General features: G+C 38.5%; 1 protein-coding gene and 1 long non-coding RNA gene across 2 annotated transcripts in view; one reads left to right on the plus strand and one right to left on the minus strand.

The window, feature by feature from the left end:
- Positions 1-2084: 2084 nt before the first annotated feature.
- On the plus strand, positions 2085-3314 carry LOC121640226. Its single transcript, XR_006010411.1, has 3 exons — positions 2085-2287; positions 2913-2989; positions 3110-3314. It is a non-coding gene; the product is annotated as an uncharacterized LOC121640226 (long non-coding RNA).
- Positions 2916-16419, minus strand: part of LOC121640207 (butyrophilin-like protein 2) — a 104006-nt gene continuing 90502 nt past the window's right edge. Inside the window, exon 2 of the transcript XR_006010390.1 lies at positions 2916-2982. The gene's annotated coding sequence lies outside the window, so the exon portion shown is untranslated. The remainder of the gene's footprint in view (positions 2983-16419) is intronic.

A 16419-nucleotide genomic window follows, 5' to 3' on the forward strand; every position in this document is an offset into this window, starting at 1 on the left:
CCACATTCTTTAATAAGTATTAATATCTGACAGTAAGGCAGGCCGGGATCCACCAGCAGCAGCTTTACATGTTTCATTTTCAGTCTGGTCCTGGAACAGAGTTGAACCTGCTCTGACTGCAGCTGGGTTAATGGATGGAGGAGGAAGTGCTTCTCATTGAGAAGATGTAAACATGCTTTCATGTCAGTTTCTAAAAATCTCCAATAACACCAGAAAAAGTCTCTAGATTTGTCGCTAGTTGCATCTTTCACAGAGTCACTACATGGGTCCAAAATCTCGGTAAATAAAGCGCCAAAGAAGTTAATTTAGCAACTCTGATTTAGCCAGCTCATGTATGTCTCATTTTAATTAGTGTACCAGAACTTGTGCACTGACAAAAAGTTGTTTGGAGTTCAAACTGAGATTAAATGCATTAATTTCTTAAAGCATTATTTGTTTATTTCTTTTTTTTATTATAATTAATTACTTATATTTAACACATTAAAGTCCCACCCATAGTGTTAACAGAAGGATAAAAAGGAGGTAACTGCTTTGAAATGCAACCCTGGGGCATGTTTTAAATTAGCACAAGACCTCCTGGATGTTGAACAACACATCTTAGCTAAAAGCTGGACTTTATGGTATAAATGGACAAGCCTATAAAAGTTCACACGAATGTCAAACTGTGATGCGGCGGGAGTATCATGATGTGGGGCTACTTTGCTACATTGGAAGCTTTGAAGTCAGTAAGAAGGGAAATGCTTAAAATATTGTTTTGTTTAATTTCCAGATTCTTTATTTCATGTGCTATAAAACAACATACATGATTATTAGTAATTACGTTTTTTGTGTTTGTATGAACTTCACTTTTCACAGTTATGCATGTAGGAGCAAGTAAGTTGGAAAGTTAAAATATTTAAAGATGAAAAGGTAAAATATGTACAGTAAAATATTACAATAGTAATAAAAAAACAAAACAAAAAAAACAAAAACAAGGCAAGAATAGAAAGAGTCGAATAAAGACTAAATAAGGTAGAAAGAATAGTAAAAGCTGCACTTGAAGTTATGGATGGGTTAATGACTGATGATTTTGTTGCTGCATCAGGACGTTTCCAAAGTCTTGACATTCAAAAGAGAATTTTCTCACCAGCACAGTAAGTTAAATTATTTTTCTTGCAACTTTGTTCTGTAAAGGTTCTCTTACTTGTTCTTACCTCTTGCCCACTTGCAGTATCTATAAATACAGAAGATGAATATGATGTTGTAGAAGATGAAGAGCGGAATGCTACAAATCAGCCTGGTCCAAGATATGAGAGGAGGAGGAGGAGGAGGAGGAGGAGGAGGAGGAGTGGTGTAAAGATCAAGCTGGGGTTTGGCTAGAATTAAATAAATAAAACTAATTAGTGTGATGTTCTCATTATAAGACAATATACTAAAATAATAACTTATTCCAGGTACATAATAGTAAATTTACATTTACATTTATTTTTTAATCTGCAGGATTTTACCTTTTTTTAAGAAATGTTTTGTTAATGGGTTAAAAGGATCATAATCAGGACTATTAATTAAAACCCACCAAATAAGAATTTGAAAATAATAATAAAATAAGAAAACCTTTATTAGTCACTCCGTGGGAAAATTGCTTTGTTGCAGCAGTACAGGTGCAGTAAGCAGAAGCATGCAGGTGAAATAAAAAAAGTTAACACCCACACAATAAATAATAATATGTAAAGTATCTGGTTTGACAGCGTGACTTTTTACAGTATATAAATAGATACATAAATATGTATATAAATGTAGTAGTACCAGCTTTTCAGGTTGGTCTCTTAGCTCTGCCTGGCACTTGCAATTAAATGACTACCTTCACCTGGCCTGGTAGTCGGCTATAAAAAAGGTAGAGCCATGACCAGGGAATACCAAGCCTGCAGCGCATACATGTTGACTTTCTGGCCCTTCATTTATTTGTGATTACTTTCTTTTATCACTTTGGGGTTTGTGTATGCGTGTTTGAGTGTGGAGGAGCATGTGGTGGTGTTCTTTTGGGTTTTAAGTTAAAATAGGGCAAGCTCCCCATCAGTAGGCCTGTCTTTTTCTTTCTTTTTTTTTTTTTTTTTAATCTTTTTAACCTTTTTGTCTTTTTCTTTCAGATTATCCAGAGATGGCACCAGGACTAGTGAATGTTTTCTTAGGATTAAAAACTTATTCCCATCTAAATAAACCACTTATATTGGATGCTATACCTCTGCTCGTATTTGTTGGACTACCTCATGTCACATAACACATTACTCTCTCGCCGGATCTGTGGAAAGTGAGTAAGCGGCAAATTAAATATTATAAATATATTATGTTATAATAACATAAATATTACTAATATAATAAAATAATTTGAATTATATGTTTAAACTAAAGATATAATAAATTGCATTATTGTTATATATATCTGCATCTGGAGGTAGGCGCCGTGGAATTTTTAAAATTTTCTCGTCATGTAGATAACCTCTCTATGTCATGAAAAACTCTACCCTGTAGAGAGCATTATGAGCTATTTTTTTTACCCACAAAATCCTATTTTTAATTAAATACCAATTTTATCAACAGTATATGTAGTTTTGATTACAAATAAGTAATTCTGTGTTGTTTACGGCTCAAAAAACATTTTTGGGTGCACTACCCCTTTGATGCTGCCAATTTTATTTTAATGGCAACCAAAACCTCTAAGATTAAGAATCAGAGCCTTACCCCTCACTGTCAGCCAGGTTTGTGGTGAATATCTTCCAGAAGGATGCTGACATTTGTAGAAACCTTCATGTTTAGACTTGGACACTGCTCTCAGAGTCATCTTCCCTGCTTCTTCTCTCCCAATGAAAGTACCATCTTTGTAGAAGCTGGCAGCAAAGTTTGATGTTGCATATTCATCATCCTCTTTCTTGTAGGAACAATGAAGTTGAACATCATCTCCCTCCATCACAGGAAGTACAGGGCTCTTAAGGATCACACCATGAGCTAAAATGTAAATTTGAATTAAGAATTTACATAATTTTATTTTGTACCACCAATAAAATTGACAGAAACATGCATGTAGTATTACCGGTTACTATGATGTTGATGGTGTTGCTCGCTCTTCCTGCAGATTCACACCAGTACACTCCAGTGTCTTGTGGGTAAGCATCGTCGATGATGCAGGAGGACCCGCGTTCCCAGCCATACTGGCATGTCTGAGCAGTCTGGGATGTTGTGTTCCTCTTCACTATCCATCCACTGGAGTTCCCCACACATCTCAGAGTGACACTGTCATATCGAAAGAACTGAGACCGGTCGGGAGCAACGTTCATCTGCACAGAAGCTGTGGCTGCAGAGAAGCAGCCTGAGAGAGAATGTTTCAGTCAGGATTTCTTTCTCTGTGAGCTATTGATTGTTAGGGTTAGAGTTTGCCCTGAGGTGTTAAATGCAGGTCTTTCTGTAATTAAATGATTGATTGTTTAAACAAACAATGCAGGAATTAATGATGTTGTTTCCAGAACAGAGAAACAGGCAGATGAATGGCTGAGGAAGATTGAGAAGTCAGAATTACCAGGCAAGTTCAAGGCTTGGCTCTTCCAGCATGGTCTGCTACCAAGATTGATATGGCTATTGACAATCTACAAAGTGCCCATGACAGCAGTTGAAAGAGTGGAGAAATGAGAGAAAAAGCATCTTCGTAGGTGGCTATGAATTCCACCAAGCTTCACATCAGTGGGGCTATACACTAGGTCTGGTCAGTTACAACTACCCCTGTCATCAGTGGTTGAAGAGTTCAAGGTGGCTAAGTGCGGGTTGCGATGATGTATCTAGATTCCAGCGATGGTAAGGTCAGAAATGCACATGTCACAACGAGATCAGGATGCAAATGGGTAGGGGTTGCATCAGTGTCTCAAGTAGCAAGTGCGCTGAAGCTGAAGGACATCATCTGGAACCCATGCATAGGGAGGCATTGTCTTGGATCCACTCATTTCCAGCAGTAGGGTAAAGCAGACCCAAGGCGGAGGAGAGATATGATCCAAACCGAGGTCCGGCACCTAGAGGAGGAGAGGAGGAGGTCTAGGACAGTGGAGCTTGGTTCTCAAGGAGCCTGGACAAAGTGGGATCCGCCAAAGCGGAAGATATCCTGGCCTGAACTCTGGAGAATGGCACCCTTTCGCATCTTGTTCCTGCTCAGTGCAGTGTATGACACCCTTCCATCACCAACAAACCTCCACAGATGGGGCGAGAGGGAGGATCCACTGTGCAGGCTGTGTGAAGGGAGAGGAACCATGGCGCACATACTGGCAGGATGCAGGATTGCTCTTAGCCAGGGAAGATACAGATGGCGGCACAACAAAGTTCTCCGTGCCTTGGCCGACACCTTAGAGCGGGAAAGACTGAAATAGCGGCGAATCACCGAGAGACCCACACCATCCATACAGTTTATTAGGGAAGGGCAGAAACCACCAGCCCCCAGGAAGATCAAGAAGGGCTTTCTCTAATCAGCACAATGGTGGGAAATGAGGGTTGACCAGGGAAGAAGACTAGTCTTCCCCCAGCACGTGCAAACATCACTGAGGCCTGACCTGGTCTTGTGGTCAGAGGAAGCAAAAAAAAAAATCATTTTGATTGAACTGACAGTCCCATGGGAAGATGGTTGAGAGGAGGCATATGAAAGAAAGGCTTCCAAGTACGAGGATTTACTTGGAAGCCTTCCTTGGCGTTGTGGTTTAGGGTCAAAATACTCAGTGAAAGTTGGACACCACCTGAAGACATCTCCTCCTGGCCGATAGCAACAGTCATGTAGGCATGACTGGAGTATTTCGCATCAAAGATGTATTCAGTAGTGACATTCTGTAATGTGGGTCTATGTACTCATTAGCAATATTATACAATATGCTAACGCTGGTTAGAATCACACAGTTGCTGCAGATTTGTTGGCTGCATCCATGATGAGAATCTCCAGTTCTACCACATCCCAAAGCTGCTCTGTTGGATTGAGATCTGGTGACTGTGGAGGCCATTGGAGTCCAGTGAACTCGTTCTCATGTTCAAGAAAACAGGTGGAGATGATCTGAGCTTTGTGACATGGTGCATTATCTTGCTGGAAGTAGCATCAAAAGATGCTACACTGTGGTCATAAAGGGATGGACATGGTCAGCAACAATACTCAGGTAGGCAGTGGTGGTTAAACCAGGCCATGTTGGTACTAAGAGGCCCAAATAGGGCCAAGAAAATCTCCCCCACACCATTACACCAGCAGCAGCCTGAAGCGTTGATTTAGTGCAGGATGGATCCATGTTTTCATGATGTTTCCACCAAATTCTGAGCCTAGCATCTGAATGTGGAGCTGAAATGGAGACTCATCAGACCAGCAACGTTTCTCCATCTTCTATTGTCCAGTGTTGGTGAGTGTGTGTGAATTGTAGCCTCAGTTTCCTGTTCTCAGCTGACAGGAGGCACCTGGTGTGGTCTTCTGCTGCTGTAGCCCATCTGCTTCAAGGTTGGATTTGTTGTGTGTTCAGAGATGCCGTTCTGCAGACCTTGGTTGGAACCAGTGCCTTTTGGACTTCCTGTTGTCTTTCTATCATCTCCAACCAGTCTGCCCATTCTCCTCTGACCTCTGACATCAACAAGACATTCTGGTCCAGACAACTGCTGCTCACTGGATATTTTCTCTTCTTCAGACCGTTCTCTGTAAACCCTGAGATGGTTGTGTGGGAAAGTCCTAGTAAATAAGAAGTGCTGAGAACATTAATAGCCTATCCTGAACACAGGAAAACCTGGAAAATATATTTATACACTAGAGGGGAAAATTACAAGCAAGGAGCAGGTGTGTTACAAGAACAGGAAGTAAGGACAACGGAATAAACAAGGGTGCTACCTCTACAAAATAAAACAGGAAGATAGACTAGAATATGAGCTGAACTAAAACAGAAAAAGAAGGAATAAATTAACTAAATAAAAACAAATTACAAACTTGCTTTAATGTAACAAAATGTAACTGTGAACCAAACAGCCAAAATAAATGTGTTTTAAAGTTTAAACTGACAATTATTACAACATTTTAAACAAGTAAAGAAATCAGAAAGTTTGGCTTTGTCTGACAAAAACAACATTTTAGGTTTAATGTGCCAGAAACAATAAAAAAATAAATATCCACATGAGAAACTTAGAAATCTGTCAATAATTATTGGAACAGAACAAGCTTTGATCTTTGTTGCCATCTGATTGTTCAGAGTAAACTTTCAAAACATGATCAAACATCAATAAGGATGTAGATGAACATGCTGATAAGCAGAAGGTAAAACATTGTAAAACAATGAGAAATAATTACTTACAGATCAAGAGGCTGAGGGACGTGAAAGCCATACTGCTGTAGTGCTGTCTTCCTGTAAGTTAAAGCTGACAAACTATCACATCTAACACAGGAAATCGTCACATGAAGTGTCAAAATGTGTCAAAAAAAAGTTTGTTGGACTTTCAATAAACTCCTATCACTCATGCTGCTTCTTATGTCAAACAACTACTTTATAGGTTTGATTAACAGCAAGTTCAGTCTTTTATTATGCAGATCTTTCTCAGTTTCTGCTGAAAAACGTAGAATTAAACTCAGCATGAAGAGGCCGTTTTTGTGATTCTGATTTTAGAGAAACAGGAAATGAAGCGATCACATACAGATACAGATAATATATGATCATGTGGGCCAAAAATAATTAATTCACGGGCCGGATGTGGCCCGCAGGGCTTGAGTTTGACACAGAAGTTATATTTTATAGTTATTTTATTTTTAGTTTAGTTTGTTTTATTCATGATGGTATATTTTATTCTAATTACACGAGGCTATTTTAGGACCCAGGAGAAAGGACAGTTTGGGCGGGAAATGCTTTTATATTTTGTATATTTTTACTTCTTTATTATAATACATTTGGCAGTAAAATAATGGCTGTTGTACTTGTATTTCAAATGATATGCCACGGCCATATTTTGTAGCTGGGCTTATCTTTGTTTCTGTTGCTCTGAATTAACCCTGTTGCCTTTTTATCCCTCAGCCACACATTGACAGGTTAGAACGGGCAGAGTTCGGCGAACATGAATGGCAATTGTATCCATTGTCTTTCAACATTTAATATTTTTCATTTAGCATGTGGAGATTATGATAGCTCATCGCCAAAGATATGTATATTTATCACTACCATTTATCGTAGTTTCAAAGTTACTGACATAGCAAAACAAAGACGTTGGGTTAAACATTTGCAAATACCTCAATTTAGTATAGCATGTTATTGTTGTAATGTTTTCCACAGAATTAAATCTATGTTTTTTTTCTATCTTTATCTCATTCCTCTGCTTTAGGTTATTGAGGGCCTCTTTCACCTTTCTGCAGCTTTACATCCTTAATCATTACACAGCAGGTGTAATACTGAGTAAAACGTACTGAGCTATGTAGACAGGGCCTCTCCAAGGTAAAGTGTGTTTTCATGCATTTTACCTCTACACACATTGTATAAGAGAAAATATTTAGACAGTGAAATTTCTGACTACATGTATAGTTTGTGTTGAGTACTTTTTATTTTCTATGTTATGATGAAAATGATCCGCCATGATTTTAACTCTAAATTTCTTTTTAATTTTGATTTGTGTGTTGGTGTAGGTGAGGGCGATGATGGAAGCCTCCCCTGCTTTACTGGTTATGACCTTTGAGACATCTGGAAAGAAGATGGCTGATGAGAGGAGAACGCTAGGACTTTCCATACTCAATCAGGTTTTACAGTCAGTGTTAATATTCTTTACATCTGGTAAACCAGATCACCAGAGTTGGTACAGATTCTAAAAAGCTAAAAAAGAACAGCAGTTTCTCATCATGTTGTACAGACACCATCTATTGCAAGAAAGCAGTGTGGAGGAGATGAAAGGAGATTAAACACGCAGCGGTTTGAATATGTTTTATTGAAGAAAGAAGCCTATAGAGCGGGAGCCACATTCGGCTCGTCATGCTTTGATTGGCAGCTCCTCCAAAAATTCAACAAAACCTGTGGAGCTGAAGTGCTGCTGCAGAGATGGGTCACTAGTGGTTGTTGCTCTGAGTTTTGGGAAGTGGATGAGTTCTCTGTCAGGTATCCACAGAGCAGTTATTTTGTTTTGGAATGCCCTGATTACCTTCACCATGTCACTGGGAAGCTTGTCTCTCCCTTGGAGCTGCAAGTTGAGAGTGTTTAGGTGACAGGTGATGTCTGTAAGGAGGGCCAGCTACACGATCCAATCTGGGTCTTTCAACTCTGGCAGGTGTTTCCCTTTGCTGTCCAAGAAAGTGCAAATTTCAGGAAGGAGGCTTAGAAATCGCTCCAGCACCTTTCCAAGTGACAACCATCTTACTTCACTGTGCATCACTAAATCTCTGTACTATGTGTCATAGTCTTCAATTAACTGCCTGGAGAGAAGTTATTTTATGGATATTATGGATGAAATTAGTGGTCCAGTTATTTGGGTGTGGGATCTGAACGCTCATGGTGAGTTGTGGGGAAGTAGGCTGACTGATGGGAATGGTCGAATGGTGGAGGATTAATGGATTTATATAACTTAGTTGTTTTAAATGATGGGTGGCCTACAAGGTTTGGGGTTGGTCAGATGTGTTCATCTTCCATTGATATTAGCTTCGTCGGAGCTTGCCTTGGTTGGGAGTTGGGATGTGCTGGAGCGTAGCACAATGGGAAGTGATCATGATTATCAGTGATTTAATTAACAGAGGGGGAACTTTTTGGAGTACAGAGGAGCTGTTTACAGGGAGCTGTGTACTATAGACAGTAATTTGGGTGTGGATCAATGGAATGAGTCCCTCGCTGCTGCCATATAGTTGGCTGCAGTTAGGGTTATTCCCAAGAAGAAGGTCTGTAGAAGAAGTGTAATAGTTCCCTGGTGGAATGAGGATTGTAATGAGGCGGTCCAGGCTAGGAAAAGAGCTTTTAGGAAATTGAGGAAGTATCCTATGGACCACTGTATTACTGAATACAGGATATTGAGTGCTAAAGCTAGACATATCATTAAAGAAGCTAGGGTGGAGGTCTTATTGTGAAAATTTAGGCTCGAGAACACCTGCTAGAGTTCTCTGGAATTTGGTACATAAAATGACTGGAAAACAAAAACAGATGTTAGTTCTTGTCCTTCAGTGTGAGACTGGACAAGCGGTGAGTAAACGAGATAAGGCCAGTGTGTTGGTGAGACAGTTTCAGAAGGTGCCTTGCTCTAGTAATTCAACTGTGGAAAGTAGGAGGAGAAAAGAGGAAATTGTGGCACAGAACCTGGCTAAGCTGGAGTTCAGTGTGGATACCTCAGGTTTGATTGTTTTCCTCTCACTGGATGAACTAAAAAGAGCAATAAGGCAAGGGAAAAATACCTCCCCAGGAAAGGATGGGTTACGATGTCAGCTGTTCAAACAAGCGGGGCAAATCTTGTTGGTAGAACTTTTGCTATGTGTAACACGGCGTGGACAGATGGCTGTCTACCAGGCAGACAGTCCTATGCCATCTAGTCAATCACCATTATGTTGTCCTCCGTTCCGTTTTGTTTTGTTTTCTACTTATTGTTTTTAACCGTTTTAATGTTTGTTTTGTACTTATTGTTTTTTAACAATTTTAATGTTCTTTGTACAGTGTCCTTGGGTGTTTTGAAAGGTGCTTTTAAATAAAATGTATTATTATTATTATTACCAAAAAAATGGAAGCATGCCACTATTATCCTGATTGTTAAACTGGGGAAAAAGGCTAGCGATCCGGGTTCTTATAGGCCAATAGCCCTGACCTAAGTTATGTGTAAAATAATGGAGCACATGGTTACGCACAGGTTAGTTCAGCACTTGGAGAAGAGTGAGTATTTTGTGCCTTACCAAAGTGGATTTAGGGATTTAGGCAAGGTCGATCGACTATGGATGCTGTCTTGATGACATGCTATGGAGGGATGGGCTGTTGATTGTACTGTGTGATGCTGGGATTTGTGGGAGAATGTTTAATTGGATCAAGGACTTTTTGAATAATAGGACAATATAAGTGAGGGTGGCAAAGGTACTCTCTGAGGAGGTAGAGGTTGAAAATGGTATCCCCCAAGGGAGTGTCATTAGCCCTGTGTTGTTTAATGTTCTGGTAAATGGTATGTTCAGTGGTTTAGGGACAGGGTTTAGGTTATCTTTATTTGCTGATGATGGTGCCATTTGGAAAAGGGGTAGGAATTTGAAATATGTTATGGAGCAAGTTCAGGGAGCTTTGGAGAAAATATGTGCTTGGGCTGACGATTGGAGTTTTAAAATCTCTACTAACAAGTCTAAGTTCATGGTGTTTGGGCATAAGTTTGTTTGGGATGTAGGTTTGAAGATTTATGGTGTGGATCTTGAGAGAGTTAAGCAGATCAAATTTTTGGGGATGTGGCTAGATAAGAGATTAACTTGGAAGGCTCACATTGAGAAACTTTGTGTGAAGTGTGGAAGGATTATTAATGTCCTTCGATGTCTAACAGGGTCTGACTGGGGAGCTAGTACTGAGGTACTGCTGATGATATACAGGGCCAGTATAAGATCTGTCTTAGATTATGGCTGTGCAGCTTATGGGTCGGCTGCTCCGTCTGTGTTAAAAAAACTGGATGTAATTCAGTCAAAGGCTTTGAGAGTGTGCAGCGAAGCTTTTATTACCACACCAAACGTTTGAGAGCAGCTGAAGAGTGTTGCTAAGGAAGCAGGTGTTGGTGATCTGGATGCCCGTCCTCCGGTTTTCTGGTCCACTGTTCCATCATGGCTGGGACCAGTTCACGTTGTTGATTTGCATCTACTTCACAGCGACAGGAGATATTGCGGCGCACCAACTTTAATCTTAACCTTACAACGCTGCAACAGGCTGATACTTGAGGTTTTATCCAAAACGCGTCATGCTAAAAGTGCACATGTCATAATGCTTTATTGTTTTACATCCATATCTCAATCTCAAGAAGCATACACTATGTTTAATGAGCTTTAGGATGTATACGGTTGTATGAAAATAATGCATTTAACTGATGTTAATATTATACAATGACAGTGACAATGACGGTTAATAGAAAGTTTCAGCTCAAGCTCACCCTGTCTCCATGCTCCAGGCCCCAAACCAACACAGGTGAGCGCACTAATTAATAACCTCAACACACCCAAAGTGCCACCCACAATCACCGGTGGTGTCACTGCGCAAGTGCACACATACTTCAAGTGGGAAATAAATAACCCAACATATGGCTCCTACAGGAGAGTTACTTCAAGGGATGTGGTAGAACTGACTCAATCACGGCTGGAGCGATGCTGGAAGGGGCACTTACAGATTTTTACAGATGGATCGAAGGATCCAGTAAGTAATAGAACGGCTTTTAGATTTTTTTATACCTGGAAAAGGGGTTGGAAAGGGAGTTAGACTCCCTGATTGTATGTCTTGGATAGTTTTTTTTTTTGTTTTTTTTATGGCAACTCTGACCAGTGGATGGCAGCAATATGCCATAGTCACATCTAATCTGCCTAATCCAATGGTTCCAGGATATTCTGTCTACTCCAAAGTACCGTAAGACTATTCCTCCTGGTTTCTGTGTTTAAATAAAGTCTATTTAATCCATCTCCTGTCTCCGAGGGGTCCGTAAGTAACAGTAAATCTTTGAACATGTCCATATTTAATTATTTATAAATACAGATGTTAGTTTTATATTAGGGTATTATTTTAGTATTAATGTCATATAGATTATAATTGTAACAAAAATGTAAATAATAAATTTGTGTTTGAAATAGATAATTATAATTTAAAATGTGTGTATGTGTGATTATTGCAAAACCCAAGCAAAGATAGGTAAATAATAAAACACTTGTGCTGGTACATGTGTTAATAATGCTTCGATTTAAAAGAATTTCAGTGTTACATGTTTGATTTAGACAAAAATGACTCCTATCGCTTTACCATTAAATAACTGGAAAACTACAAAATCAAAGTGTTTCATATTATTTGTGGAAGTTGATAAATGAATAAGTCCATAAAAACAAGTTTCGTGGACAACTCATGGAAGAAATCTATTTTATTCCACTACAAAGTTAGTCAAAATTAGATGAAAATGCAAAATATTACTATCTGTAAGGGAGTTTGATAATGGATTACTGGAAAACTACACATTAGAAGTGTTTCATAATAATATATTATTAGTATTAAGTCTAGCAGTACAGGTTTTGTGGACTATTTATTAAAGAAATTTTTAATGTACTTTAGAATTAGATGAAAATGCTTCTTTTGCTATCTGTAAGGATTTTGACACTGAATTACTCCAAAAGTTGACAGTAAAAGTACTTCATAGTATTTGTGTAAGTAGTCAATGAAGTATCGAGTACAGCAGTAGCTTTTATAAACTACTTATGGAGGAAATTAATTCCTCTTCAAAGTTGGATAACAATGCTTCTTTTAGCTAGCTGTAAAGAACTTTGACAATGAATTACTCCAAAACTGCAAAGTAAACATGTTTCATATTAGTTGTGTAAGAAATTCGAACACCTTGTTTGTTTTAAATATTTTAAATAATTTAAACATGGACCCTTGAAAGAAGAAGTCAAAGAAGAATTTCTGTCACCACTTGGGACAGACAATAAACATTTGTCTGTCTGTCTGATATAAAAGATACTAAATCCAGCAGAACAGGTTTTGTAAACTTTTTATTGAAGAAACTTTGCTTATTATCTAAATAAAAGGAACATTTGGCATTGAAATACTGAAAAACTACACAGTAAAAGTAGTTGATGATATTTGTGCAAGTAATATATGAAGTATCCAGTAACACATGTTAGTGCAAACTGCAGAACCTGTAGACAACCTGCAAAAGTGTCACTGACTAAAAATAGATAGTTCATTCCTCAAAAGCAAAAATTTATGTCAATGAAACTGTTGGAGCCATCAAAATGAAAACTCCTGTCACCATTGAGTACGAACTAGGTACTCAAATGACTTAGTCATGTTTTCATCATGACAGTTTAATCTCTTAAGAGTCTTAATTACAAAAAAAGTTAGATCTCAGACACTTGCTGAAAATGACCAAGACAGTACTACACACTAGATGTACAGCCATTTGAAAACTATAGTAAAGTTACACATTTCTATTGTTAGTATTGTAACTGAATACATGACACAGAATACCTTTTTTCACATTTTCACTTCATACAATGTTTGCCATCTTACAGTAATTTGTTCACAGCATTGTGCAAAAAAAAGCTCTTCAGTTACTTACATACAACAAACTTACAGTAAAGTAAGTAGTAACTTGGTAGAGTGGTGCACGACTGTAAACAATATACTAACAGTACAAACATGTACAATACATTATATGTAAATACAGTATAATGTATAATGTACAGTACAGGAGGTTCTCAGAGCAGCAGCAGAATTCACAACAAAGATAACATGCCATGATGCGTTCAGGGTCCTTGCTGTAGTTTTGCTACTACTGACAGCTGTTCTGAGATCAAGCCTGGACCCAGTAGGATTCCTGTGTTAGTAAAATAAGGAATCAAACACGGTCAGTTTGTGGGGTGAATCGATCTATTTGTTAACTGTACCTTGTATAACTCAGAATACAACAGAGACCAGTGTAAACTTCATAAAGCTGCTGTACTTAATGTTAGATCTCTGTCCAACAAGTCACTGTTAGTTAATGACTTCATCATTTCTCACAGTTTAGATTTTCTTTTTCTGACAGAAACATGGTTAACAGAAGACACAAGTGCTACAGTTCTTAACGAAACAGCACCCCCTCATTTTAGTTTTATGAATAAATGTCGAAACGGGAGGAAAGGGGGAGGAGAAGCTGCCTTATTTAAAGATTCATTCCAGTGTAAAGAGATTTCATTTGCTGATTTTACTTCTTTTGAATATCTTAGTTTTATTTTAAGGGGAGTTTCTAAAATTCTATTTCTGATCTACAGACGTTCAGGACACTGTGTAAATTTTATTGATGAATTTTCTGAATTATTGTCGGTTATCTCTACTGATTTTAACCATTTCATCTTAACTGGGGATTTTAACATTCACATAGATAACATGACGGATGGTAATGTCAAGGAATTTTCTTCCATATTGGACATGTTTGGTTTGTGGCAACATGTAAAAGAACCAACCCACATTCAAGGTCACATTCTGGACCTGGTTATTTCAAAGGGTGTTGATATTTCTTCTGTTGTGATCACTGACTTGGCCTTGTCTGACCATTTTTGTATTTTGTTTGATTTACTGATCACTCAGAATGTCCAACCAACCTGCTCCTCGGTTAGGAAGAGGTACATTAATGAAAGAACAAGTGCTAAGTTTGTGGAGGCCATAGCCATGTTACCAACAACCAGTGCAGAGTCAGTTGATGGACTCCTGGATCATTTCAATCTGAAAATCTTGAATGTAATGGATGCTGTTGCACCGATAAGAATCAAGAGCACTTTGAGCAAACAGAAAACACCATGGAGAAACACCACTGTAGTTACCAGCCTAAAAAGAGAATGCAGAAAAACTGAGCGGAAATGGCGGAAAAATAAACTTCAAATTTACTATGAGCTGTACAAATAAAGCCTCCGTAACTATAACAATGAGCTGTGCAAGGCCAGAGAGCTGCATTTATCTGAAATGATTAACAGGAATGTCAACAATTCTCGCACTCTGTTTGCTATGATTGAAAAACTTACAAATCCTCCTATACAGATAAGCCCTGAGCTCCTTTCCACTGAGAAATGCAACCAATTTACAAACTTTTTTAGCCAAAAAATTAAAACAATCAGGCAAAATATTAATTCCACACAGTCACACAAAAAAATGAGTCTGTGTTTAAAACCCGGAAATAATTCTGATATCATGTCGCAATTTAAAATGGTGAATTTAAAGTCCTACAAGAAACAGTTTGGCATCTGAAATCAACAACATGCACTCTGGACATGATACCATCCGACTTTTTAAAAACAGTTTTTACCTCAGTAGAAAGTGATCTCCTACTGATAGTTAACAGCTCACTGGCATCAGGCATTTTTCCCAAGTCACTAAAGATAGCTGCTATTAAGCCACTCCTAAAGAAAAGGACTCTAGACGCCTCTATAATGAACAACTATAGACCTGTCTCTAACCTCTCTTTTATTTCCAAGATTATTGAGAAAGTTTTTAAATGAAAGTGGAAATCTTGATAAATTTCAGTCCGGCTTCCGACCTCATCACAGCCCTGAAACAGCTCTGGTCAAAGTGCTAAATGACATTAGGTTGAATACTGATTCTGGTCAAGTATCAGTCCTGGTTCTGTTGGATCTCAGTGCTTTGGCCCTTTTGAGGTCAAAAGAGGATGTGTCAAGATCAAACGTTATGGAGTACTTTTTACGTGCTTAACTGTCAGAGCAGTGTATATTGAGGTAGCCCATTCCCTTGACACAGATTCATGTATTAATGCCATACGGCGTTTTCAAGCCAGAAGAGGTCAAGTGTCAATCCTTCGATCCGACAATGGCACAAACTTTGTTGGCGCTGAACAAGAGCTGCAAGAGGCATTAGCAAAACTGGACCAGTCACGCATCAATGAAACAAGGATGATGAAAAGAGTACAGTGGGTTTTGAAGTTTTAAAATACTCTTTGTTGGCTTTAAAAGATTTGTTCACCACCTGTAAATCAGAAGGAAGAGTGTTCAAAAATCCACATTTTTAAAAGAAGGCAAAAATACCAGCGTTTGAGTAGAATTGACAATTCTTTGTTAAGCCAGTAATAAGAAAACAATACATATCTTCTCGAGAAGGAGGCCTGTTAGCTTAGCTTCTGATCACTAATACACAAAGTGTCGGGACCCTTCGGTTCAGCCAAAAGACCCGCCTACCTAAATTATCCTCCTCATTTATACTGATACAAAGCATTGTGGCTATGTGCGTGCATGTGGTGAGCATTCATGTGAATGTGTATTTTGCAAGGTGGTCCTTCCTTCTTCCGGGAATTTGATTCCTCCAGGTCCTCCTTTTGGGGTACGTCAGAGCTGAAAAGAAAAAGATACTTCGCTCTGCCCTGTTATCTGTCTGCCTCTCTGTGCTGACTTTCTTCTACCTGTTCCCACAGTTTTAGACAAAGGCTGTACTTTTAATGATTTCTGAGTTACTGGGAAATTCCGTTCTGCTAGGAGTGAATAGATAAGCAAAGAGATACAAAAATATTTACGATTTACTCCCTAGTGGCCATCCAGAACATTGTCAAGGCCGCTAATTCTCAGCTGTTTTCTCAGTATTGAACTCAGTAACCTTATATGAGTTTATGTGAATGGACTATCTGTAACCTGCAAAGCAATGCTAACAATTAAGCTGTAGTTCTATTAATTAAAAGCAAAAACCTAATGCATGTTACTAAAATCTAAGGATAAAATGTAAATGAATAAATGAATAAGAATGCTTAAATGAGTAA

This window comes from Melanotaenia boesemani, chromosome 5 (genome assembly GCF_017639745.1).
Source record: "Melanotaenia boesemani isolate fMelBoe1 chromosome 5, fMelBoe1.pri, whole genome shotgun sequence".
Taxonomy (NCBI): domain Eukaryota; kingdom Metazoa; phylum Chordata; class Actinopteri; order Atheriniformes; family Melanotaeniidae; genus Melanotaenia; species Melanotaenia boesemani.